At 36.6% G+C, this 26,244-nt stretch overlaps 1 long non-coding RNA gene across 1 annotated transcript in view; it reads left to right on the forward strand.

Moving 5' to 3' along the window:
• The window catches only part of LOC139128615 (uncharacterized), a 71,264-nt gene extending 46,870 nt beyond the window's left edge, over window positions 1–24,394 (forward strand). The window contains exons 2-3 of the long non-coding RNA XR_011551356.1: window positions 8,174–8,449; window positions 24,135–24,394. This is a non-coding gene — a long non-coding RNA (uncharacterized lncRNA). The remainder of the gene's footprint in view (window positions 1–8,173; window positions 8,450–24,134) is intronic.
• The last annotated feature ends 1,850 nt before the right edge of the window (window positions 24,395–26,244 follow it).

A 26,244-nucleotide genomic window follows, 5' to 3' on the forward strand; every position in this document is an offset into this window, starting at 1 on the left:
TGACATTTTGTCAAAAAAGTTGTATCCTATAGTTATCCTATATACCAAACATCAGACCTCCAGCTCTATTGGCTTGCCCAAAATTAGATATGTAAATAATTAATGAGTTACAGGTTGTGGCGTCATAAGGTTTCCATCATACAAAATATGAAGGATGTAGCCCTTGTGGTTACTGAGTTATGGACATATATGTATATTTGGGGTCAAAGGTCATCAAGGTCACGTGATATTTTGTCAAAAAAATTGTATCCCATAGTTATCCCTACATACCAAAAATCAGACTGTAGATCTATTATTAAGCCCAGAATTAGGTATGTGCATAATTAACACAGGAAGTGGCTGGTCATGTGACATTTTGTCGAAAAAACTTTGCTCCCTTAGTTTTCTCTATGTACCAAAACACATTTAAGTTGACAGCCAGTTAGAGTGAAATCCGATCAAGCTGCAAAACTTAATTAGCCAAGGTATTGTGTATCAGCGATTTTTACGACATTAACAGCTGGGCTTGATGTGTTCTTGTTTATATCTTCAATCAGCTACACCTCTCAGTTACACATCACACCAGGGCCACTCCACTGTACGCCAGACAGAGAAACATAAACAAATCACTACACTTTGCAATGTCATGTATCTTTCTTTTTTATTCGTGATGAACAAATGAGCTTGAAAGTTCAGGAAGGTTTTGAAATTTTCGCTTGTCCAGTCTCAGTGAATCTACATATTAAACAATTTTGGGAATTTCTGACAATGGGACACAATGATAAGTTATCTGTTGCTTACAACGGTCTAATCATTGCAATCCTAGTTCTTACAGATGAATTGAATCATGAAATACTGTGAGGGAACATTCTCATCACAGTATACCTCAAAAACAGAACGAAAGAGAAAGTACTAGAGCTGTTACAACTTTAAAAATACCTTAAAGCTAAAAATAGAAATAATAGTGAAAAATTTGTCTAAATGGTATAAATGAAATGAGCTACAAGTAATAGAACATATCATAATCATGTTTGCAAGTGTTTCAGTGAAAAGGATGCCTTGTAACTAATTGTCTTTTTTTTACGTTTTATTAGAATCGTTATGTTGAAAGGTTCTTGCAGTGCACCATTGAGTCCAATCAGGAACTCCACGAATACATTTACAAATGTATTTTGAACATGTAAGTTTATATGATGCTGGTCTAGCCGGTCAATTCCCAAAGCTACCTGAACTTTCACGCTCACTTGTTCATCACAAATAAAAATGAAAGATACATGACATTGCAAAGTGTGGTGATTTGTTTATGTTTCTCTGTCTGACATTCATGGAGTGGCCCTGGTGTGTTGTGTAACTGAGAGCATGTAGCTGATTAAAGATGTAAACAAGACCACATCAAGCCCTGCTGTGTTAATGTTGTAAAAATCACAGATACACATCTACGGAAGCTAGTTGGCCAAATCTTGACAGAAGGAAGTCTTGACAGAAGGAAGTAAAAGTTGACGCCGCAGTTTATCACATGACACATGGACACACAGACGGAAGTTAGTTGGCCAAATCTTGACAGAAGGAAGTCTTGACAGAAGGAAGTAAAAGTTGACGCCGCAGTTTATCACATGACACATGGACACACAGACGGAAGTTAGTTGGCCAAATCTTGACAGAAGGAAGTCTTGACAGAAGGAAGTAAAAGTTGACGCCGCCATTTCTAGTTTTCAATTCTAATAGCTCCTCAGTATATAAAACTGAGGAGCTAAAAATTGAAGATTTCATCATAATTTCAATATATTATATTAAGATAAAGCCTAGGAACCTGTATACCAAATATCAAAGCTATCAGATGAAGTACTTTTGAGAAACAAATATTTGACCAAAATGGCAAAAATTGACCAAAAATACAAAATTGAAGATTTCATCAAATTTCAATATATCACACTAAGACAACCCCTAGGAACCTGTATACCAAATATCAAAGGCATCAGACAAGTAGTTTTTGAGAAACACATTTTTTGACCAAAAATGGCAAAAATTGTAACAAAAATACAAAATTGCAGATTTCATCCTATAATCAATGTATGATATTTAGTTCACTGTAGGAATCTGTATACCAAATATCAAAGCTGTAAGACGAGCAGTTTTGATGAAATAAAGTTTTGACCAAAAATGACAAAAAAATTCCTTAAAAATACAGATTTGCATATTTCATCACAATTTGAACAAATCTAAGTTGGGTTATCCCTAGGGACCTGTAAAACAAATAACAAAGCTGTCTGACCAGCGGTTATGAAGAAGAAGATTTTTTTACCAAAAACGCCTCTTTGGCGCTAATTTGCATATTTTCAACAATATCAAAAAATTAAAAAAACAATAGTCTCTCAAAATCATATTTTTCATATATACAAGAAATATCAAATCAGTAAGTACTGTGGTTCTCAAGATATTTCAGTGAACGGACGCCTCACAAAACGGACATACATACATACATACATACATACATACATACATACATACATACATACAGACTGACGCCGGACAGATACCCATCCCAATAGCTTCTATAGACTATAGTCTATAGTAGCTAAAAATACAGGCATGAAATAAAAATTACAGGCATGAAAAATAAATTACAGGTATGAAATAAAAATTACAGGTTTGAAATAAAAAATACAGGTATGAAAAAAATATATATTACAGGTACGAAATAAAAATCACAGGTTTGAAATAAAAAATACAGGTATGAAAAAATATTACAGGTATGAAATTAACCCGTCAAGCCATTTAGCAAAATGCCTTGTGAAACAGAGAGTCGTTTGGCCAGATAACAAGTAAATTGGCGGTCAACTTCAGTGGTCTGGTACAGCGATTGTAATACAAAAGTCAGCAGGAAGCCCAACTCTGGCCATAAAATTGATACTGATACTACAGGCTGCGTAAACATCGCACAGTGGCACAAACCATTTCTCTCGTGGTGTATCTAAGAAATAAACTGAATCGAATGAAGAACAAGTCATCGAAAGATGACACAGTCCCCGCTGTTTACATTGTTTGGAAGTTTAGTAGCTGTAAACTACTGATAATTGTGTTAATGTTGAATTCTGAGTATCATTAGGCGATTTCTGAAATGTCTTGATTGTTTCGTTTTTACATCATTTCACCGCTTGGGGGCGCTGCCGGTGGGGGTCATTTACTTGCTTTCTCAAAGTATAGTACCTGCAAAGTATAGTACCTTCAAAGTGTGATTTCTACAGTAATTTAATCGTCACTTGGAAGCTTTGACTCTTCTTTGTCATACTACCCCTCATCGATAACACTAAATAATCGTTTCTATGTTTGAAATTCTTGTTGGTATTGAAAACAGAAAAAGTTACAAGAAAGCCAACCACAGATACAAATCAGCCAGAATTGAGTGTAAATTATTGTACTGTGCAATGGCAATGGACATGGCATGTCCATGGTCAAGACTGCAATGTAAATGTCAATATTTTTGAGGATCAGTAAAAACTAAAACATTGAAACATAAATTTTGTGATTACTGTGTAAATTCATTCTATATATGGGAAGATGATATGAAAATAATTCATCTGATGATCACGATATTGTGAATGATGAACAATGTCACAGCCTCAGATGTCAAATACTCAAAGATGGCTACTAACAGGGGAATTCCCCATGCTGCTGTCTAAATGATTGTGCATCATCAAGTGTTCAGATTACAATGGGAAACGAAAAGCATTTTTAGCAGATATGAAAACGGTTTGAACAACATTTAGAGGAATCTAGTGATTTTACGGCCGGAAATGTTAAAACGTCTTTTGGTCGACAGCTTTGCATCATTTTGACATAAAAAATGCGCAGTTGCAAATCATGTCCTCCATTGTCAAAAGGACGTGACCTTACACTTCGGAAAACACTATGAAAGCAAAGCCTGATACTCATATAGTCAAACCATGTCCGCATCACTTAAAGCCTCAGTATTTCTCGTTTTGACATATTTTTGTTCGAAACGGTATCTTCAATTTCTTAATGTAGATGATAATTGATTCTGAATCGAGTAGTTTCCATGACTAGCCCTGCTCACAAAAGTATACAATTTGCAATATAACGTATGAAGAATGACTTTCTGTCCGGACAGAAAGTCAGGCTTTGTTTACACACGGATTCGAACCAAATAACGTGGATTTGCCTGTGCAACCAAATGTACACAGATTCAGCCATACATAACATTCATGGGACCCACGCGGAAGAGGTTTGATCGCCCCAAATGTGGCATCTTTGTGAAGAAACTCGCAAAAATTCACTTGTACACAATTTCTGTTGTAAACAAACCCTTAGGTCATTTAAAGTTTAACAGGCACTATTTAGGGTTTTTACGTAGCTACAGTGGCACAATTCTTGCTAATATCTTCATTATGTAGTATTCCAAGATAAATGTATGGCAATAAAACAGGAAATTCTTGATGATGAAAAATGGTCAAAATGAGAAATACTGGGGCTTTAAACTGGTCAATAAAACATAAAAATGAATAGTTTTAAAAATCTCCTGAAAATTAACCCATAAAGCGCCCTGGAGTTGAAACATGGAGGAGTGAGCGGGGATATTTTTTGTACACTGATTTCCACCTGACACCCGTCAACATTATTTAGCAGGCTTTCTCATAAAAATGTGTCATGACAGGTCGGCAATGTAACAATGTGTGGTCTGACAGACAACAGAAACACACTAAATTAAATACTAAATACGGCATCGGTTTCAGATCGAACACGGTGCATCGCTATAAAGCGCCATTGGTGCAGCTAGCTTTATATTAAACAATCGGGAGAAAATGAACAAAAGCACGGCATCTGAGCCAGTGTTTCAAGTTTTCATCGATGCGTATGCCGTATGCATGAGGTCATTGAAATTGCTTACTGGGCTAATTTAAATGCGAATCATGAACAAAACTTGAATCGGAATGAATAAAAATAATCATACTACTATGCACTGTAATCAACTTCTGTTCTCCGTGTTTTATTTCTGATGTCATAGAAAACATTTAAATCAACAACGAAACCAGAGTCCTTGTAATATCGAAACTAGTCTTTCGTCGACTTTGCCGAGAAAATGTCTATCGAATGGCTTTGTGATCAATCAAGCTTTATCAATACCAACACTATCATAAACGGGCCATTGTTTACTTTGACAAATCTCAATAACATTCAACATCTAAGAATTCCTAGGGTTTCTGCGAGCCCTCGAGGCAAATATCTCCCTTGCTCTGCCGTACGGGAAATCGGCAACACACGGCCCTTCCATTGAGAGCAACATCAAATTATCTACATTGCCGTCGGAAAATCTACTACGGGCTCCTGTTTTAGCAGCTGAAGCCCTTTTCGCATGCAACCAAGGATACAGGAATTACTACTGCAATACATGTCAATTGTCGAACTGCAGGAAACCTTTCCGCATATTCTTGAATTAGCAAACGACATGACTCCGAGTTCTCAGCGTAAACTTCGCTTGTCTGAAGTTGTTTCTAAACGCGTTGCCGTGAGTGCTCACGGTTTACGTAGTCTGATCCAAGATGATCGATGAAGTTTCAAGTGCCTCGATACCGTAGTCACGGAGTTCATTGTCAATCTCTGGGTATTTACTTGCATTTATGACTTTGTCAAGACACAATAGGATATTAGTACATGTAGTACAGTTGGCAGGAAATCGCTCCTCCGTTCGCTGTATCAAATGTTCGGCGCGATGAAGCGTCGACGCGAGTTTGCACAGGCAAAGCGGATGACGCAGCTCTCATTAGCATATGTCAGGTCGTGTGGTTGGCTTCGATTTCTTCTCTGAACTCACGTTCATGATTCCTTACATCTAACATTGTCCGTAATTCTGCGATGGTCGACTGTATCATTGGTTGTATTATCGAAAGGTTGCATTCATGATTCCTTTACATCTAACACTGTCCGTAATTCTGCGATGGTCGACTGTATCATTGGTTGTATTATCGAAAGGTTTGCATCCTGACTATGAAAGACAAAATTACATTGGTCAATGATCGGCATCATCAACATGCATGTCATGGCTATACGAACGAATATTGTTTACTTCAGCCAGCCGTCTGCAACGTTGTTATTTGCGGCATTCATCACCAAACTCCAAAAACAGCGCGGGCCTTCGCACCGTTACGCTCCACCAAGGGATAGCCATCGGGCAGAGCATGTACGCAAGTACGCAAAATTTTCCGCAAACGGAAACTGCATCGAGTAGTACATGACACGTATGCTGACAAATCACGGGATGAAATACCGGTAAATATCTCTGCATGTGTACTGATCCAATTTCATCAAACAATCACAAATTTCAATCAATCAAAACCAACAGTCATTGACATGTCAAGCACGCTGTTTCTCACGCAGAGCCCGCCTAAAACGTTCCCATCCACGGCACACTACGTGCCTACTACGGGCAGGAGACATACCAAACCAGACAGTTAAACTTGAACGAAACTCCTGCTGCTACCACCATGAAATGACTCACAATTCGTAAAGGAATATCGGGAAAAGGCGATTACATTAGAAAAAATAGTGCACTCTAGAAAATCAAATCATACCGATAAAATCTTCGTATGAGCAAACTAGGTCTCGTTTATACCTCCATGTGTTTCCGAGTCGAGTATGCATTAAACGTCAAATTGATTGTTTTGTTTGCTCGTTTCTTTTTTTTGCACGTTAACAAATGAATTAGATCAGGAAATTTGAAGACGACATAACACTAAACGAAATGGTTTTCGGAACATGTAGTTACACTCTAGAGGTAGCTACCTCCATGCACTCACCCATCACACGCGTCTAAAATCACTCTGTTATTGTTAGCAAAGTTGCACCTCCATGCACTCACCCATCACACGTTAACGCGTCCAAAATCACTCTGTTAGCAAAGTTGCACATGAAAATACACCTACCTTTTCATCTGTCACGAATACGTAGGGTAAAATGTCCTTTACGCTCAAGACAAACAGAATCATTTGAGCATCTATGTGCGTTGGGCACAATCAATAGTAGGGCGACATAAAGCTGATCAGCTGTGAGGCATGTGATCACCAGCGATTCAAATCGTCTGACCATACCATTATTTTACGGGAGCCCGCATAAACAACCGTAGTGCTTGTCAACGATGACGTTTAAAACTGACGAGATGACATTTTTTGCAAATTACTAAAGCTTTCTGTGGCTCTCGTTCATCACGACAGACAACGCTTGACGCCTAAAACTCCTAAAACTGACCAACCGAAACCGTCACCAGTCCTGCGAAATACCTTTTGGAATCGACTACAACCTTTGCTAGCGTCTCCCCCATAAATAATCGTACAGTCCGGTGATTTACGTCATCAGTGTATTTACATGATCCAAACATTGGCTTCAGATTCGGATTCAGAGAAAAAAAGTCTGAATAAAAGACATCAAGAGTAATTTTGGTGACTAAATTGAATTATTTTGAGATAATAAGGACTGTGCATCAAGAGACCATATGGTACTCCATTTATGCCCAGTTACAAAACGATCGCTTCACAGATGCCACAGAAATCGTTGATGACAAGTGCACGGACGGAAGGATGCCGGGACGGACATGACCTAACCCATAAAGTCCCCGCTTGCGGGGACTTAATAATTCACAGTTGACACTGATTGAAATTACCCGCTGATTTTAGTGTTTGCAATTGCTGTACCCAACCAGTGAAGTTGATCGCCAATTATTTGTTATCTGGTCAAATGACTCCCTGTCTCACTAGGCATTTGCTAAATGGCTTGACGGGTTAATGTGGTGTTCTCTGTGATGACCACATTTCCCTGCCCCATCAAGACTAATACTCCCCTATTACAAGTGGGGACTATGTCATTGTCAATGACTTGTTTTTTATAAGGAAGATTTACTTTTCTTTTTTTAAATATTGGCATGACAAAATTTAAAGTTACTCAGGGAATGAAGGCTTGTCTTTAGTTGTTTGACAGTCTTTGAGTGTTTTCAGGCAAACAGATTGGTTACATAATGTTGTAAATGAGCCATTACAAACCCACTCATTATGAAAAGCCATGCCAAAAACACACCCATACTAAACCAGGATTCATACTCATCCCTTGTCTTTTTGAACCCAAAATTAAATGGTAAATTTGTCATGTATGTCGCCTAAAATCACTTTCTAATGCCTTTTTTCACTAGATCCTCCTGTGATAAATATCTCCATTTCAAGTGGTGACAACAAGGGTACAATAAGAGAAGGAGAAGACTTTTATGCACAGTGTATAGTAATTGATGCGAATCCCCAACCATCCCTGACTTGGACAAAGGAAAATTCTGTTTTCACACATAACACTACACTGAAACTTCCACAAATAAATAGAAATGACAAGGGTGAATACAAGTGTGAAGGTATAACTACCTACCATGACAGCACCACTGCAAAAGATGAGAAGACATTGACCATTGTTGTACACTGTAAGTATCTTTCTTATACTGGTAGTATACTGCTTTAGTTTTTTTCTCATTATCTTGAATCAGGGAGTTCAGTGCAAAAATATGTAATTATTTTAGTGTTAATATTCTGTAAGATTTTTGTCAAACTAACTAAGAGAAGCAAAGCAAAAAAAATTTCAAAATCCATGTAGTATTTTTTGAAATACAGCAATTTCAATATCGCAAAAAAAGCATTATGTTCTGAACACTTGCCAAAACAAGTGGGAAAATCATAAAATTTGCATTTTTAGGGATGCCAATTGTGAATTTTATTCATGAAAAATTCCAACATCTCTTGTACAATGTAATAAAAAGTTAGTGTTATCAAATGTATTTATTTGAAGTATAAAGTTATTACCACAAATTGAAATATTGAGGTTAAAGTTGAAAAATATTTTATTGGACTTAGTTTTTTTCACGCAAGGCACCATGGGAAAAAATTAGAAAATCTATCATATTCAAAAGCCTCTAACTCAAAAAGTATACATACAATCTTGCTGAAATTTCTGTTATAAACAACATTCGCATATAGTCTGTGTATACTAATTCAAGAGTCAAGAAACGTTTGTTTTATTATATTTTGCCTATCTTGAAAATCAGAACTCTATTTTTTATGCATACGGCACTATGGGAAAATATGAAAATTGATCATATTCAAATGCCCATAACTTCAAAACTGTATGCACAATGCTGATAAATTTTCTGTTTAAAACAACATTTACAGGAAAATTAGAAAAGTTATATCCTGTAACTTCATGACTATACACACAACACTGAGAAAATTTTCTGTTCAAGCCAATATTCATACATACTCTGTCTACCGAACTCAGTACTCAAGAAACATTTGCGTTATTGTATTTTGTAATCTTGAAAATCAGAAAAAATCCATTTTTATGCGCATTGCACCATGGGAGAATTAGCAAATTGATTATATTCAAATGCCCATGACTTCAAAACTATACACTCATTCTGATACAAATTTTTGTTCAAAACATATTTATACATAGTCCGTGATTCCTAACTCAAGATTCAAGTAACAATTTTTTGCTCACGTCTTAACACATGTGAGCATATGTCGCAGCCATGTCTGTCTGTCTGTGTGCCTGTCTGTCTGTGTGTCTGTGTGTCTGTCTGTCTGTCTGTGTGTCTGCCTGTGGGCTCAATATCTCAAAAACGGCTCAACAGATCAGAATCAAATCTGGTACATAGATTCAGTTTGCAAATGGCAAGAACTGATTAGTTTTTGGTGGGTGTGGCTTGCTTACTTTTTTGCTCATTTGCATAATTAATGATTTTAGAAAAACGGATATATATTGACAACGACTGCACACAATTTGATGAGATTTGCTACAAATGTTGATCACACCAAGATATATCAACTGTGAAAGATATTAAGGGGTGACATAAAAGATAATGGATAATTTGCATATTTAATGAACTTTCCTAATTAGGGATATATATCTGATTTGACTTGATCAAAATTGACAAAACTTGGTATGTATATTGAAGATACTATGATTTAACATTATTGAAAGTCATTAAGCATTTTTACTTCATCAAACTCTTAATTTGCATATTTAATGAACTTTTGAAATTAAGGATATTTATTTGAATTGACTTGACTGAAATTGATGAAACTTGCTATGTACATTGAAGGTACTATGATACAACATTGTTGAAAGTCATTAAGCATTTTCAATTCAGCCAAATACTTATTTGCATATTTAATAAACTTTCCTAATTAGATATATAAATCTGAATGGACTTTACCAAAATTGATGAAACTTGCTATGTACATTGAAGATACTATGATATAACATTGTTGAAAGTCATTAAGCAGTTTTACTTCAGCCAAATACTTATTTGCATATTTAACAAGTCAACGTTGATGAGACAGTCCCCACTTGTTAATGGGTACTTTGATTACAGGTCCTCAGACAGGATAGAGTCGTCTTCATTAGGTCTGTGATAAAAATACTTTGATACAGATGGTACTCAATGGCCAAGAATGAGTTCCATGGTGATGAAAACATAAAACCAATGTAGGCCACTATCCTAAAGGTCATTAAATGAGTCAACTGGGAATTAGTTGACAGGATGTTGCAAAACATTTTTTCATACTATCCTAACACGTCATGTCTGAGTTATGGCTCAGTACATGAGAAAATCGTAACAAAATCGCCGCCACGCAGCGTATTTGATCTTACTGTTTAAAATATCAACAAGTATATGTATGACATAAGTCAATGTCCAGGTACAAACTTTGAATAAAATCAGTTGAGACTTGCCAGAGTTATGGCTCTCGACATGAAAAAAACCATAACAAAATTGCCACCATGTGGCCATATTGGACCATATCGAGAAACAAATCGACATACATATGTATAACTATAAGTCAATGTCTTTGTACCAACTTTGAATAAATTTGCTTGATACATGTCTGATTATGGTTTAGGACATGGAAAATCGTAAAAAAATGGCCACACGGCGGCCATATTGGATCGTATCACAAAACAAATCAATGTGCATATGTATGACATAGGTCAATGTCCTTGTACCAACTTTGAATAAAATCAGTTGAGATATGCCTGAATTATGGCTCTGTACAAGAAAAAATCGTAACAAAATGGCCGCACAGCAGCCATATTGGATCATATCACAAAACAAATTGATGTGAATATGTATAACATTGGTCAATGTCCTTGTACCAACTTTGAATAAAATTTCGCTTCAAACATGTCTGAGTTATGGCGCTGTACATGAAAAAATTGTAATAAAATGGCCATCTGGCAGCCATATTGGATCGTATCACAAAACAAATCGACATGCACATATATGACATAGATCAATGTCCTTGTACCAAGTTTGAATAAAATCGGTTGAGATATGTCTGAGTTATGGCTCTGTACATGAAAAAATCGTAACAAAATGGCCACCTGGTGGCCATATTGGATCGTATCGCAAAACAAATTGACGTGAATATGTATAACATTGGTCAATGTCCTTGTACCAAGTTTGAATAAAATCATTTGAAACATGCCTGAGTTATATTGGCTCTGTACATGAAAAAAATCGAAATCAAATGGCCGCCTGGCAGCCATATTGAATTGTATCAAGAAACAAATCAATGTGAATATGCATGACATAGGGCAATGTCCTTATAGAAAATTTGAATAAAATCGGTGAGATATGCCTGAGTTATGGCTCTGTACATGAAAAAAATCAAAATAAAATGGCCGTCTGGCGGCCATATTGAATAGTATCATAAAACAAATTGACGTGCATATCTATGACATTGGTCAAAGTCCTTGTACCAACTTTGAATAAAATCGGTTGAAACATGTCTGAGTTATGGCTCTGTACATGAAAAAATCATAATAAAATGGCCGCCTGGCGGCCATATTGGATTGTATCAGAAAACAAATTGACGTGCATCTGTATGACATATGAAGTAATCCTTGTACCAAGTTTGAATGAAATCGCTCCAGGCATCTCTGAGATATCTGCGTGAACGGACGGACACACGCACGGACGGACGGACGGACATGACCAAACCTATAAGTCCCCCGGACGGTGTCCATGGCGACTCATAAATTTCCTAATTAGATATATAAATCTGAATGGACTTGACCAAAATTGATGAAACTTGCTATGTACATTAATGACACTATAATACAATATTGTTGAAAGTCATTAAACAGGAACTTCCCCTATAAATGCCGGATTACAGTAATTCTATGCAAATGTCAAAAAGCCACGCTACTGATCGGACGTGCCGTGTTTGGTCCAAGAATCGTGTCATTTTACCGTGTTCAAGCTGTTTGATGTCACCAAATGTCGCATATATTGTCTATGAATATACAGCAAATGCAGTCAGGTCGAAAATAAACTTTGAAAATGTCGTAATTTTTGTCAGCGCCGGCATATATTTTCAACAGCGTGTTCCGGAACGAGCATTTGACCCCTATTTGCAAATGTCACGATACTGTCAATCATGAGTATTCAAATTTATCACGTGGTCAGAGCGATGTTTACCCACTGGCCGAGACAAATATAACGCACCGACTTATCAGAGCAATGCAATTAGATAAAGATTACAAACAACAAATACTAACACGCATACATACATCCAGGGAAGGAGTCAACGATACACGGTTTTCTCTTTTTGGAGCATGTAGTGGTCCTGAAAAGGACCGTTTGGCATTTGGTCCTGAGAAGGGCCTGTTTTTTTTCCCGAACAATGCGGAAAATTTTCGTCCTTGGACGACGGTCCCAGGACCCACCAGAATGTCGTCCGTTTTTTTTCACACTAACGGACATCAAAGGGAGATAATGTACTGCGCAACTTTTCTATGCTTCTTCCTGTGACAAGACATTTGGGTGCTAAAAGGCTTGAAATGTGTTCTGATATCACTCTCGTCATTTCCATCCACCAATGGCAAGTGCGAAACAAGTGTACAGTCTTAGTTCTGTCTAAGATCATATGTTCAAAATGATAGGACATTATCCTAGCAGAGGTCGTGTCACGGCTTCTTGTCACACGGAGTTTGACAGTGTAAGCTTGATGATAGCGTAGATAATATCGAAATGAACAAAAATTGCCTATTTGAGAGTATGTGACGTCAGGGCTTGACCTAAAAGTTGCAAGTCTCGAGTCTTAGACGATGTCACCGAAATCACCCTAAATGGTCGATAAATGTGATCTCAGGGTCAAAGTTATGACCCTATTTAGGTCTCAGTCAGGTATACATCCGATGATCCGACATTGTAATCAAATAATATCTGGATATCTTTGTCTTACACGTCCATGATGAAATCAACACGTTCAAAAAAAGTCAGTCCCGGTAACGTCATCATACTGCAGTATCATCATGACATTTGTCTGTGTGTTTTGTCTGTAGAAAACGCCAGTGGCAGTAAAATGTAGACCATCTTTTCAAATTGGGTTGGAGTCGCCTCAGTTTACTCCAGTTGTCGTTCATTCATCAGAATAAACATTCAGGAAAAATTGTTCGGCTAGCGGCCACATCAGTCTTTGTTGCTCCATGCTCGCTGTTCATCAGCGTTTAGATTGCACACGTTTTATTGCAAAATGTGACAGCAAGTCTTACCATGTCGTTACTAGATAAAAGTTATAGAGGTATAGCATGACAAAAACGTAAGGCCTAGAAAATTAGAAAAAAAAGAAAAAAAAAACAATATATAAATGCTACTTCACTGTATTCTCGTACCATAACTTGAAATTATGGAGGACATTGCCAGCTGATGCTATTGGGCATTCGGCTTTTCCGTTCACGTCCAATTTTCTTACGGTCTATTAGTCTGAGACAACAAATTACACCTGTGTACCCCAATCAAGACACAGATATAAACATGTGAGCTTTGGATACCCTACTCGTGACACAGGACATGTTCCAGAAACGATTCACACATTCAGCTTGCGTCTATAGATTGCCAACTTGGAGGGACCGTGCTTCTTTGTACCGTTTATCAAACTTGATACCAATGCCAGTCGATCCGTGTCGACAAATGTTACTAGTGATTGACGAAAAACGGGCAAAGTCGCATCTGTCTTTTCATTTTCGACATTGTCGAAACGTTATCAGGCTTCGGAACTTAAGTCACCAGATAAACGAAAAATGCAAAAACTGCATGGACAGACAAGCGTCATTCGCGAGTATAGACAACTCTTGACGGCGATATATCCGATTCGAACAAGCTTACTCGCGTGATCGCGGCGAACTACACCACAGCGTCATGAAAATTGAAATATCAACGCTCGGATTTACAGTATTACAAGTCTAAGTTTCAATGTCAATGGAAAACTTTAAGTTCTGTTTGTCACAAAATTTATGCATCGTGCGAATTCCTGTAGGCATATCGTATCGTGCGCAGTCAAAGTTTACGTTACCTCAACGTACATTTCACCTCATTTCGTCACCCCGGGGTCAAAATCCTGCCAGTGACATTCACGCTTCACTTCGTTATGGTCGGTGTTGTGTTCCATTGTTTGTGAATTTGCGGACGTTGTCGGACGCTGCCAGCGCTGTTTATGTTTTCAAATAGAAGGCGAAAATGTTGCCTTTGATTCATTCCTTATAACAACTGAATTAGTTATACATAAGATGTCATCATGCTGTAGTATACAACGAAGTTTTAGTCGACGTTCACTCTGACTGCAGTTAGGCAGACCTCAAGCCCGGGACCTCAAGTTAGACGGGGTTTACTGCGGCCATAAAATGATCGCGTTCAGTTTATTTTACCCGTGGAGACAAATTCCTTGTTCAGGTTTCCATTACATTTAGACAGAAGGTGATAATTGAAATCCCAGATAGTGTTTACCCCTCCATTAACCATCGTCCACACGTGACTTCGAAAAATCCCGCCCAGTGTATGTAAATTGTGAGCGTCATGAATAATCGCTCTATTGTGCGCCCACGGTCCTGTAAGTTCCTGTTTAAGCAGTTTTACTTCAGCCAATTCCTTATTTCCATATTTAATGAACTTCACTAATTAGGGATATATATCTGAATTGATTTGACCAAAGTTGATGAATCTTGCAACATATATGAAGATACTATAAAACAACATGAAAAGTCATGAAACTTTTTTACTTCAGTCAATTCCTAATTTGCATATATAATGAACTTTCCTAATTAGGGATATTATCTGTATTGACTAGACCAAATTTGACAAAACTTGTTATGTACCGTACTCGTCCGAGTATAAGCCCCGGTTTGGCAACACTAAACAGCTGTAAAACTAGGGGAGGGGCTTATACTCGAGCAACCCCATGTTATCTGGCATGGACGCATAATTTATGCTAATTTTATGCACGATTTTTTTCAACACCACTCGATCTTTCTATCGCTTTCAAAATCGACTTACACATCCAAAGAAACTGATTGTACAATCTCTGAACACAGAAGTGACATTTTGGTGAAATTCAGCGTCAAAAAACCCCCAAACTTGAAACAAAGACGTCATGTATGCTGCTGATCAACAGTAATGTGAACAGGCATGCATTGCTTACACGGAAAGGCAACTCAATATTCCAGTATCAAACTGTCTACATCTTGTGAAAACAACAACATAGCAGTGAAAATTGTAATAGTCACCAGGAAAAGTCTTCACAAATGAAAGGATAATTGCTTCAAACAAAAGAAACTGCATGTTTCAAGCATGAAAACATCGTGGCTGTGCATGAAAATGAACAATGGCCGACGTGAGTGAGACTATTCTATTTAGGCGACGGGGGTGAGTAGGGTCAAAGAATCAAGATAGTACTGGGAAAACGTGTCATTTTCCTTACGATGCTGTCAAGGGAACTCCAGTTTCCCATTGTTTTAACATCATTTAATGGTTTCTTTATTATGTAAAAGTAATTTTGCCAAGTTAAATGACCAAATATACTCTCCTAACCTTTCTGTATTTGAGTTACACTAGGGTAGGGGCTTATACACGGATGTAATGCATTTTCTTAAATCCTCTGAAATCAGTAGGGGGGCTTATACACGAGCAGGGGCTTATACTCGGACGAGTACGGTATATTAAAGATACTATGATACAGCATTTTACTTTAGCCGATTCCATATTTGCAAATTTGATGATTTTCCTAATTAAGGATATTTATCTGTCTTGACTAGACCCAAGTTGACGAACTGCTTTGTACATTAAAGATACTATGATATGACATTATTGAAAGTCATTTAACATTTTTACTTCAGCCTATTCATAATTTGCATATTAATGAGAACATTTCAGTCAATTCCTAATTTGCATATTTTAATGAACTTTCCTGATTGGGGATATATACTTGGATTTAAAATTAATCTGTGGTGAAAATTATGCATTATGTTGATCATAACACTTTAAACATGGGGCCCGGGGGCACCGACGTCCTTTGTATCTTCTTGCTGTTTATTATTTGCCATAAATGTGAAATTTGGCAAAAAGTCAAATTGTTTGGACATAAATGAAAGTTATTTGAACTGGTTGGTTACTGCTCCAGCATAAGTTCAAGTGTGGATTCTAAGTATCAACAACCCTGATATGAAAGTGAGTTAAGAATTAGAGATGGGACTCAATTGGATCAACAATATCTAAAACAGGAAACGGTGAACTTATATAATACAGAAGAGGAGAAAATTTAGCCAATGGCTATCTAAACCAAATTACTTAAACTGGACTGTTGGCATTGATTACACATGTATTTATTGTCCATCATATAGAAAATAAATTTGGGCCATTGACTAAAAAACATTTGCTTGTTACACTCACCACACTTGTACTTAGTATTTGGAGTGTACACCTATCTACAATACAATGATAAAAAGTTTGGACTCTGTAGGTCAACAGTGCATCTTTAATGTATGAGACTAAACAAGCTTACCCCTCAAGTATGTATAGGCCAAAGACAATATTTAATTTTGAATTATGTAGTGCAGGGAAGGACATACAATATGGTGAAAAAGCAAATTAAATACAAAAACTGAATATACAATTATATGTGTGAGACTAAATAAGCTTACCCTCAAGTATGTATAGGCCAAAGACAATATTTAGTTTTGAATTATGTAGTGCAGGGAAGGACATACAATATGGTGAAAAGCAAATTAAATATAAACATAGGGCCAAAGTCCCTGAAGCTACTATAGACATGGATACAAAATTAAGTATTTCTGACTGTATGAAATCATCTCACTAAGGTCATCCTAGGGACTTGTAAACCAGTAAGTTCTGTTGAATAAGTTGAGACTGTACGTACTCAGAGAAAGCACACTGAAGACAAATGTTTGAAACTTAAGAAGTTCAAGGTCATCAAAAGCATTATAAGGAATCATGTTACATTTTCATTGCACTGTTTACACAGATTGCATAATTGCTTAAAATAGCACATGAGGAATCTTACAGCCAAGCTTTACCATAAAAACCATATCACTTTGACCACTCTTTTAATTGACCACTCTATTTTTTTCCTGAAAAAGTAATCTTATTTTATCCTTACCAAGTCAACCATAAATGGAAATTTGAACTTTCTCTATCTCTATATATTTGACCACCCTATCATGACAAACTATTATGAGCAATTTCTTTTAGATAACATAAATGGTGGTCAGAATATCAAAGTTGGGATTCAGGAAAGTTGCCTTTACTGTTTTAATCCTCCAAAATGGTAAGCATTTCACTATAAACTGTCAAAAAAAGTTGAACTTTCTGATAATTCCACCCTAAAATTATTTTGGCTTTGATGATTCCTAATTAATTCAATTATTTAAAATCTAATTAATTATTTTTTTCTGGGTGAATTGATAGGGTTTATACAGTACAAGAATTACATACAATTTAAGTCAAATTTGACCAAAAATGACAAAAAAATTCCTTAAAAATACACATTTGCATATTTCATCACAATTGAACAAATCTAAGTTGGGTTATCCTAGGGACCTGTATACCAAATAACAAAGCTGTCTGACCAGCGGTTATGAAGAAGAAGATTTTTTACCAAAAACACCTTTTTTGGCATTAATTTGCCTATTTTCAACAATATCAAAAAATTAAAAAAAATAGTTTCTCAAAATCATATTTTTCATCTACACAACAAATATCAAATCAGTAAGTACTGCGGTTCTCAAGATATTTGAGTGGACGGACGCCTCACAAACGGACATACATACATACATACATACATACATACATACATACATACATACAGACTGACGACGGACGCCGGACGGATACCCATCCCAATAGCTTCTATAGACTATAGTCTATAGTAGCTAAAAACTGAATATACAATTATATGGAAATGTTGTTTTACAGTCATGAGTATCTGGTGTGTGCTGAGAGACAAATATTAAAATTGGACAGTATCATCCTGACCACAGTTTGTCTGACTGGTTGTTTCCTTCTGATTTTCTGACACGGTGATAGGTACAAAATATTATGCTATTCACGATAGTTATACAACATAGCTTGCATTTTGTTCACAGTAGAACTGAGTTTTACATGTAAGATAACTTTCTCGTAAACTGTAAATTCTGGCTTCTGGCAGCTCAAACGTCGCAATACTACATTTTTTGATATGATATGGAGTGACTTCCACACATATGCAATATGCAGTGACAGTCGATATTAAGAGTCTACTACATTCAAGCATAGTGATGTTGACATCTATATGCATGCCAGTGCACGATTTCAAAGTAGCAAGGATGAAATTCTAATGGTCTTTAGTGGAAATATAGGTATTAAACGACAGTGAAACAAACAACATTAGTTATCGTGACCTTGCTGAAGTGCAATCTCGGATCATGTATGATCTGATGATCATGCCAAATTTATACCATGTCGGATTATGCTGTGATTCTGAAGTGCGCGTACTTCCTTAGTAAATCGGTCAACATCCCTGCGTACGATGCTGTGTGTTCCGCTACAGCTAATCGCCCCGCTCACCCTACGTACGGGTCTTTGCAGGGCTGTGGTGAGCGGGGCGATTAGCTGTAGTGGAACACACAGCATCGTAGCACGTGGAGGGACCGTGATCGTAGGAAGGGCTAGGTCAACATAAGCATGCACACACTCAGACTGTCTTTAGCGATCGGAGTCAACAATGATGTCAAAATCAATGCACAACTGTCGAAATTACCCAAAATAAGCAACAGAAAACTAAAAGTTATCGCTATGTCGAAAGGACAGTACATCAACATAAAACGACGCTAGTTTGTTATGACAGGGAGGTAGAAGGACAGAGCGTTCCCTCGCTCTCACCCAGCTATTAGTACGGGCCGCCGTTGGGATTGCCTCGCTGTTCAAGCAATGGTACTGGGGTCCAGTGGGGAGTACCGAGTACGGAGGCCACTATTCTTCAGTCTATCGAAGGAGCGTTTCGTGCCAAAAAATACATGACAGCAACAAAAGTACCATCACTGTGAACTTCATATTTACAAAACAGAATCAAATACACGCTAAAAACCCCAAAAAACGTCAAGATTCGCACCAGACGCGAGAAACAAGATGGCGTCGGTTTGATTTTTCAAAAACAATGCTAACTTGTTATATGCGCATGCGCATATTAAGGGGAGACCCATTTGATTTGGGGGGGGTATGCAGGAACTTTTTTTTGTCAGAGAGACAGCATTTTTTTATTTCTACTGTCAGACCTGCATCAATTTTTTTTTGAAATGGAGTAGCAGTGAATTTTCAAATTTCAGCCACTGTTTCATATATCACAGGATGGTTTTATGTATTCATTTTACATTCCAACAAATGAAAAGAAAATGGAAAGTCTAGAATATATACAACTTTCAATTGTAGAACACTTTTTTGGCAAATCAACTGTGATCAGTACTATACCTGCTTTTCTTTAAAATAGTCAATTCCTTTTAAGTTCTCAGGGGGGGGGGATGTTATCTTTTGTGGTCAGAGAAACAAGGCTCACACATTGTATTTCTTTATATTTGTTGTTCCTCAATTTTTCATTGTCAACTTGTAATCTTTCTAACATATTTATATTGAGAGAATAATGTATTGGTTTTAACACTAGTTTATTGACTCCTGTCTTGTGTTTTAAATTTTCACAATTTACAGAAGTCAAATAGTCCCATCTAGATATTGCCTATACCATTGAGATATTGCAACGGAAATCCTGAAATATGATTTCTTGGGTCAGAAAAGGGAAGGGAAACATCGAGTGCACTGAGGTGTAAAGTAGTGAATGCTTATATCGTAAGCGCTGAAAAAAAAAACAACATAAGAATTGCTTGTGGTAAAAACATTTGCGCTGCCTATGGCAGCATGCCAGCAAAGAATACATGAGGATGAAGTTTCCAAAATTTTGCTCATTTCAACTGCATTGTGACAATTCCTTTTTTATTTCTGTCTGTTATGAGAATTTTTTTTTTCTCAAGCCATTAACAGGCTTAATTTTTTTCTTTTATTTGACCTAGTGACATTTTTTTTCTCAAATCCTCCATACCCCCCCCCCCCCCCCCCCCCGGAAATCATCTGGTTTTCCCCTAAGTGAGCCCCTGACCTATACGGGCCAGTGGATGCTTCCTCAGTAGAGCTGATATGCCTGCCGGTACGGTGTTTATCGCCTACGGAGGCCATCATTCTTCAGTTGATCAAAGGCGCCTTCGTACCAAAAAATACACGACAGCCGCAAAAGTGCATCACTGTCAACCTCATAACTATAGAACATATTGAAACACACAGTGAAACGTTCACGACGTAAAAAATGTACCCACACCAAGAAACAAGATGGCGTCCGATTCGATTCTTCAACTCAGAATTGTCCTAGAATTGTGCGCATGCGCAGACGGTAGCTTTAACGAAAGCGAGGCAAAATCAAGTAAATATAAAATAAAAATGGATAAAATATTGTTTAAAAATAATACAAGGCATGTATCACCAAATTTTGAACATTTCTGACGGCATGCAACTATACGAACACCCATGCCAAATATCACAATAATCAAATCAGTGGTTTTGAGGAAAAATTGAAAATAGTGGTTTTCAGAAAAAAACTAAAAAAGTGACTTTAAAATGATTCAATCAAAAAAAGAAAAAAGACCGTTTGAGATACATGCCCAAGTGACCACCAGACCAAATTTCAGAAAAAGTTACTGAAGCGTTTCTGAGATACCTGCGTCCACAGCATACGGCCCAATGTATGCAACAACAGAGGCCGCGTCATCACATTAGTACTTTGTGCCCACAGGGCACAAAGGACTAATGAAGTTGCAAACATGTGGCAAAGGTTCAAATTTACACATAACTGCAACATATAGTTAAACACGTGAGCATTTTCAGTTCATATCTGGTATCATTATATTTTGACAACCTTCAACATCAGAAAAAAAATATTTCATCAGATTATGTCCTGTAAGCTTTAAGCTAGGGTGGTCCCAGGTGGATTCGAGTGCCCGAAAAAATATCAGTGTTTTGTCCAATTCAAAATCATTCTGTTCACAATTTTTCTGATGAATCTTGATGATAGTATCAGTACCAATATTGTGTGTAGAGTGAGTGAATTATATTCTTCAACCTCCATGGCAGTCAATGTATGTGTCAATTCAAGATCATCAGTACATTGGCTTACTCAGCATACTGACATCTCTTATGCCCTATTCAATCACAATATTTTCAGGCGCAAAAATAGATGTGGCACAAATTGTGCATGAGGAAGTTTGATTTATATCTCCCGAAACCCACATCATAGCAGATACATGAAACTGACAATTGAAACTGACCATATGCATGATGACCTTGTGATGCCAGTGGCAATAAGACAAATTACCATTGTCATAAGTGGTTCAAAAATACTGAGGTTTAAATTGTTCATACATTTGCTCTATTTCAATTAAATTTTTAACTGACCATACATGAAGCAAAGAGTCTTTCGGTTCAATGAGAATTTCTTGTAAAATAAATTTTGGCTCAACATTTGCTATATCTTCGTGTGTTGGCCATTTAAATGAATTTGCACCCTTCCGTGAAAGAAAATTTGTTGTAACTATTTGACTTCCATCAGGATGCAAATTAACATTAGTGATTTCTCCAGCAAACCAAGAATTTTCATAGGCAACAGCAATGTACATTCCAGCCTGTAATTTTCTCTCTACACCAAAGTTATATTCTTTTTTTTACAACTCTCTTTTTTGTCTTTTCACTTTATGTGTCTGATCAGTGTCTGCTTCTTTTCTCCTCAAATTCTCACTGATTGCTTTCACAAAAGTTGGTAATTCACAATTAATTGCAAGTATTATAGTTTTCAAATTCCCTGTCAGTTGCTTTTCCACTGCCTCGCCACTTTGTCAACTTTTCATATGGTACACAAACTTTTAGGACAGTTACCCTATATGATATCTGGTCCTTAAGTGCCTTCATTTAATTTCCTTCAGCTTTCATCTTTCCATATACCCCACTTATTTTTAATGTTATGCTCTACTGTTGCGTTTTTGTTGTTTTCTTTGATGTCGTTTTTATTTTTTCATTCTGATTTCTGCAATTCAAGTCTTTTCTTAACAAGATCTTTACTGTGCATGTATTCTCTTTTCTTTCTTTTTGGTGCTTGCTTTCTAGCTATTGTAGATATTTCATTTTGATGTGTTGTGGCAGTTTGTTAAGATAAGCAGAAGTTTTATTTCTGTGTAACAAATTACACGAGCCTTTGCTACTCTACTTTTTGTTGGTGCATGCCTGATGTGTCTGTCCAGGTCAGAGAAATCACTTTCTGACCTGATATTCATCAGAGGTGTACTTTCAACCTAATTTTTTTATTTCAAGGGGATGGAGTAATAAAATAATCGTCAAAATCATTGTGTGAGTCTCATTCATTCAAAACTTTTACTCGTAATTCTTTCTTCAAATTTGGTAGCCCTTAAAAGGCAAATTTGTCGTGGTTTGTGAAGATTATTTTGTTCTGATTTTTGATTCGTTAAATGAATTAACCTTGCGTCAAACACCGATTTGATCGCAAACAATTTGAAATCATACCGACTGTAACACGAACTCCGATCGTTGAGAGTTACGAAGCAACTTGTTTTCGTGCTGGTGAATCCGCAGACATCCATGAGCAAGGCAAGGTGATAACAGACTGTGTTCTGAAGATTAAAAATAGCGTCAATGATGGCACTGTTGCTCCTCATTGAATTTAACAGCAGGGATACAAACTTTCTTCCTCTCATTGATAACCTTTATTTGCTTAGGATATTGAATGGATATATTTATGAAAGACGTCACTTTAGCTTGACCATGACAGTGAATTAATTTTTTGTGGATCTTGATCGGCCCAGCCAAGTACATATGCTTACTAAAAACAGCTGGACGGCGATGATTACAACTTTGTTTTGTGATATCCAGACACAAAATTAAATACTGTGATTTTTTTACTTTTGTCTGATTTTGAGGTCTGTTTATTCATTCCAAATCAATGCAACCTACCTTTCACACTCTTTTTCCTGAAAAACATGAGTCATTTCAACAAAGATAACAAACTGAAACAAATTTTTAACATTTTTATTAGTATTTGATTAGTATTTTATTGACTTCTGCACTTGTAAAATTGTTCAAATAGCTATTTTTGTGGATTTTGCGGGAAAATATGCTAAAATTTGAGAATTTCAAATCCAGATATCTTGAGAATGCAACAACCAATCCACATAATTTAAATTGCATTCAGTTTGTTTTACAAATATCTATTAAAGTACATGGAAATAGTTAAAGTAATGATTTGCCTTTTTTTTCTGTGACCCCCTAGTCAAAGTGCCAAAGTTGATTTTTGTTGCATTTATACTATTAAACGGCAAAAACAATGTTTTAGATCTATACATTTTTTTTCAGATTTTCCAAAATTTTGGTCCAAAAGTGCAGCCCATAAAAAATTATGTCCATTTGATCCAAAATCGCAGAAAAAAAATTACAGAAAAATTCATAAAAATGAAAATTATAAAATGTTGCCCTGATATTTTTGGGGAAAAAAATTACAGTGCTCAAAGGGTTAAGGAGTTTTTGATGTGGATGGACTCACATACTACATATATACAGACAGGTAATTTTTCCAACCTATGACAATAGCTTCCATCGTCACATATAAATTGCCATATGGGAGCTAAAATATATCATTTCGGTTGTTTACTGCTGTAATTTTATCTTTGCCATATTACAGATGCACCTGAATCTCCAAGTATTACGTATTTAATGAAGGAAAGGTTGTTGAAGGTAATACCTTCAATGCGACTTGTACAGGACAAGGTGGAAACCCTTCAGTATACAAATACCAGTGGACCAAAGATACCGGTAGTAAGGTTGTGACAGATCAACAACTGCTAATACTTGAGGATATTAAAAGAAATCAGTCAGGAGTATACACATGTATGACCTCCAACATTATGTATGACAGCATAGGAAGTACCTCAGAAAACCTAAAAATCATGTACAATGTAAGTGAAAAGAAGTTCATTTAGTTCTAATATAATTGACAGTAGTATGTCTGATTTTGATTTATTAATTCATGAGTGTGCTGGTATTAATCTCTTAATTACTTCAAAATTTTGAAAGACATTTTTAAAATTTAACATGAAGTTTTATAGTCACACTAAACCTTCATATGTTTTGGATTTTTATTGAACAAAATGTGAGCCTTCATTCTATGATGAATGTTTCCTAATAGATCTTCCAACGAAAGTAAATAGCACAAGATATGCTGGTGAAATTGGAAAATCAGTGACTTTGAACCTCGTTGTTGATGCCAATCCACTCCCTGTCACATTTGGTCAATGGGTATTGGGAAATGTGACCTTGAACAAAACGGATTCAGCATTTCCTCCTCTGTGACAATTGATGAAATTACGGAAAGACACTTTGGTGTTTACAACATATTTGCTGAAAATTATGTTGGGAAAGTCATTCTCCAAGTAACTTAGAAGAACAGGTTTAGTGTTCCTTTTGTATAGATAACTTTCTCTTCTGTCCCAATGTTTCTTGAAAAAGCAAAATGCATAAACCTACAGTTGAGCAACTTGTAACATATCAGACCAAAATACACATGGAGCATAAGATACATCTCAGATGTGCACAATCATTATCAGTTTGCAAAGAAATTTATATTCTTTATTACAGATTTATAATCAAAACTGCAGTTGATGTCTATGTGATTTAAATTATACCCCTTTCTAATGTTACAGTAATTTGTGAAGGGATGACCCTGGCACTCCTTAGCACATTGCATATTGCCAAAGAGGCAACCTCAATACATCTTATTACTTCTTTGCAGGTGTTCCAGAACCTCCAAATCTTCTCTTATGGAAGCAAGATTATAAGAGCCTCACCATGGAGATTGTACCAGGTTTTCATGGTGGTGACCTAGATGGGCTTTTGTATTATCTTGAATATCGTCAATTAAATAATGGCCTCTTCGACTGTGGCAAGATGGCACCAAACATACAACTGTGGTTGTTGGGAGATTACAGTCTGGAACTATCTATGAATTCCAGGCTTATGCTGAAAACAGATTTGGAAACAGTGCAATGACAGATGTAAAATATTATAAAACCTATGGTAAGTTGGCAAAAAGGCCATATAGTGGCTGAATTTTATCACAATAGAAATGAAATACCCAGATAATGGTGCTATGCTGTACATTTTTGGACATTTTGTTTTATATATCCGTTGACCAAGTTGGGAAAAAATTAGGTAGGTTACCATTTACTGCTCTTGAAATATCAAAATTCAACTAGTCTGCAAGAAACCGGTCCAAACATTTCTGATAAATGGCTCTTTACAAAAAAGATCAGAACTTCAGCTATAAAGCTGAAATATCCCAATCATCATTGAAGAAGACTAATTTACCATAGTTCTGTTGCTACTGCTAAATGCCTTACTAGACTGTTAAATCTTTGTATGATAAACATCTGCAGCAAGTGTCATCAGATTTAGTGCGGTCATTCATGATATAAATTGCTATTTACAAACATTTACTCTCTTCAGAGACCAAACTTTAGTACAGAAAACAATGGCATTGGTCTACACCAGGGTGGTGAAAATGTAAAAGTAAATCTGAGCTACAATCCTAATTATACAAGTCATTGTCAATGACATAGTCCCCACTTGTTCAAGGGTACTTAATACTTTGAGAGGAGAGTCTTGTTGAAAAAGTGGGTCTACATTAAAATCACTGTGATACAGATGGGGGTTGCAGACAACTTAACAAAGCGTAAAGTCTTTGTTAGGGGCCCAGCCTAGCGGCTTGGCCCCTATTGGTTTTACTGCAGTTCAAT

Source organism: Ptychodera flava, unplaced genomic scaffold (assembly GCF_041260155.1).
Source record: "Ptychodera flava strain L36383 unplaced genomic scaffold, AS_Pfla_20210202 Scaffold_61__1_contigs__length_779756_pilon, whole genome shotgun sequence".
Lineage (NCBI taxonomy): Eukaryota > Metazoa > Hemichordata > Enteropneusta > Ptychoderidae > Ptychodera > Ptychodera flava.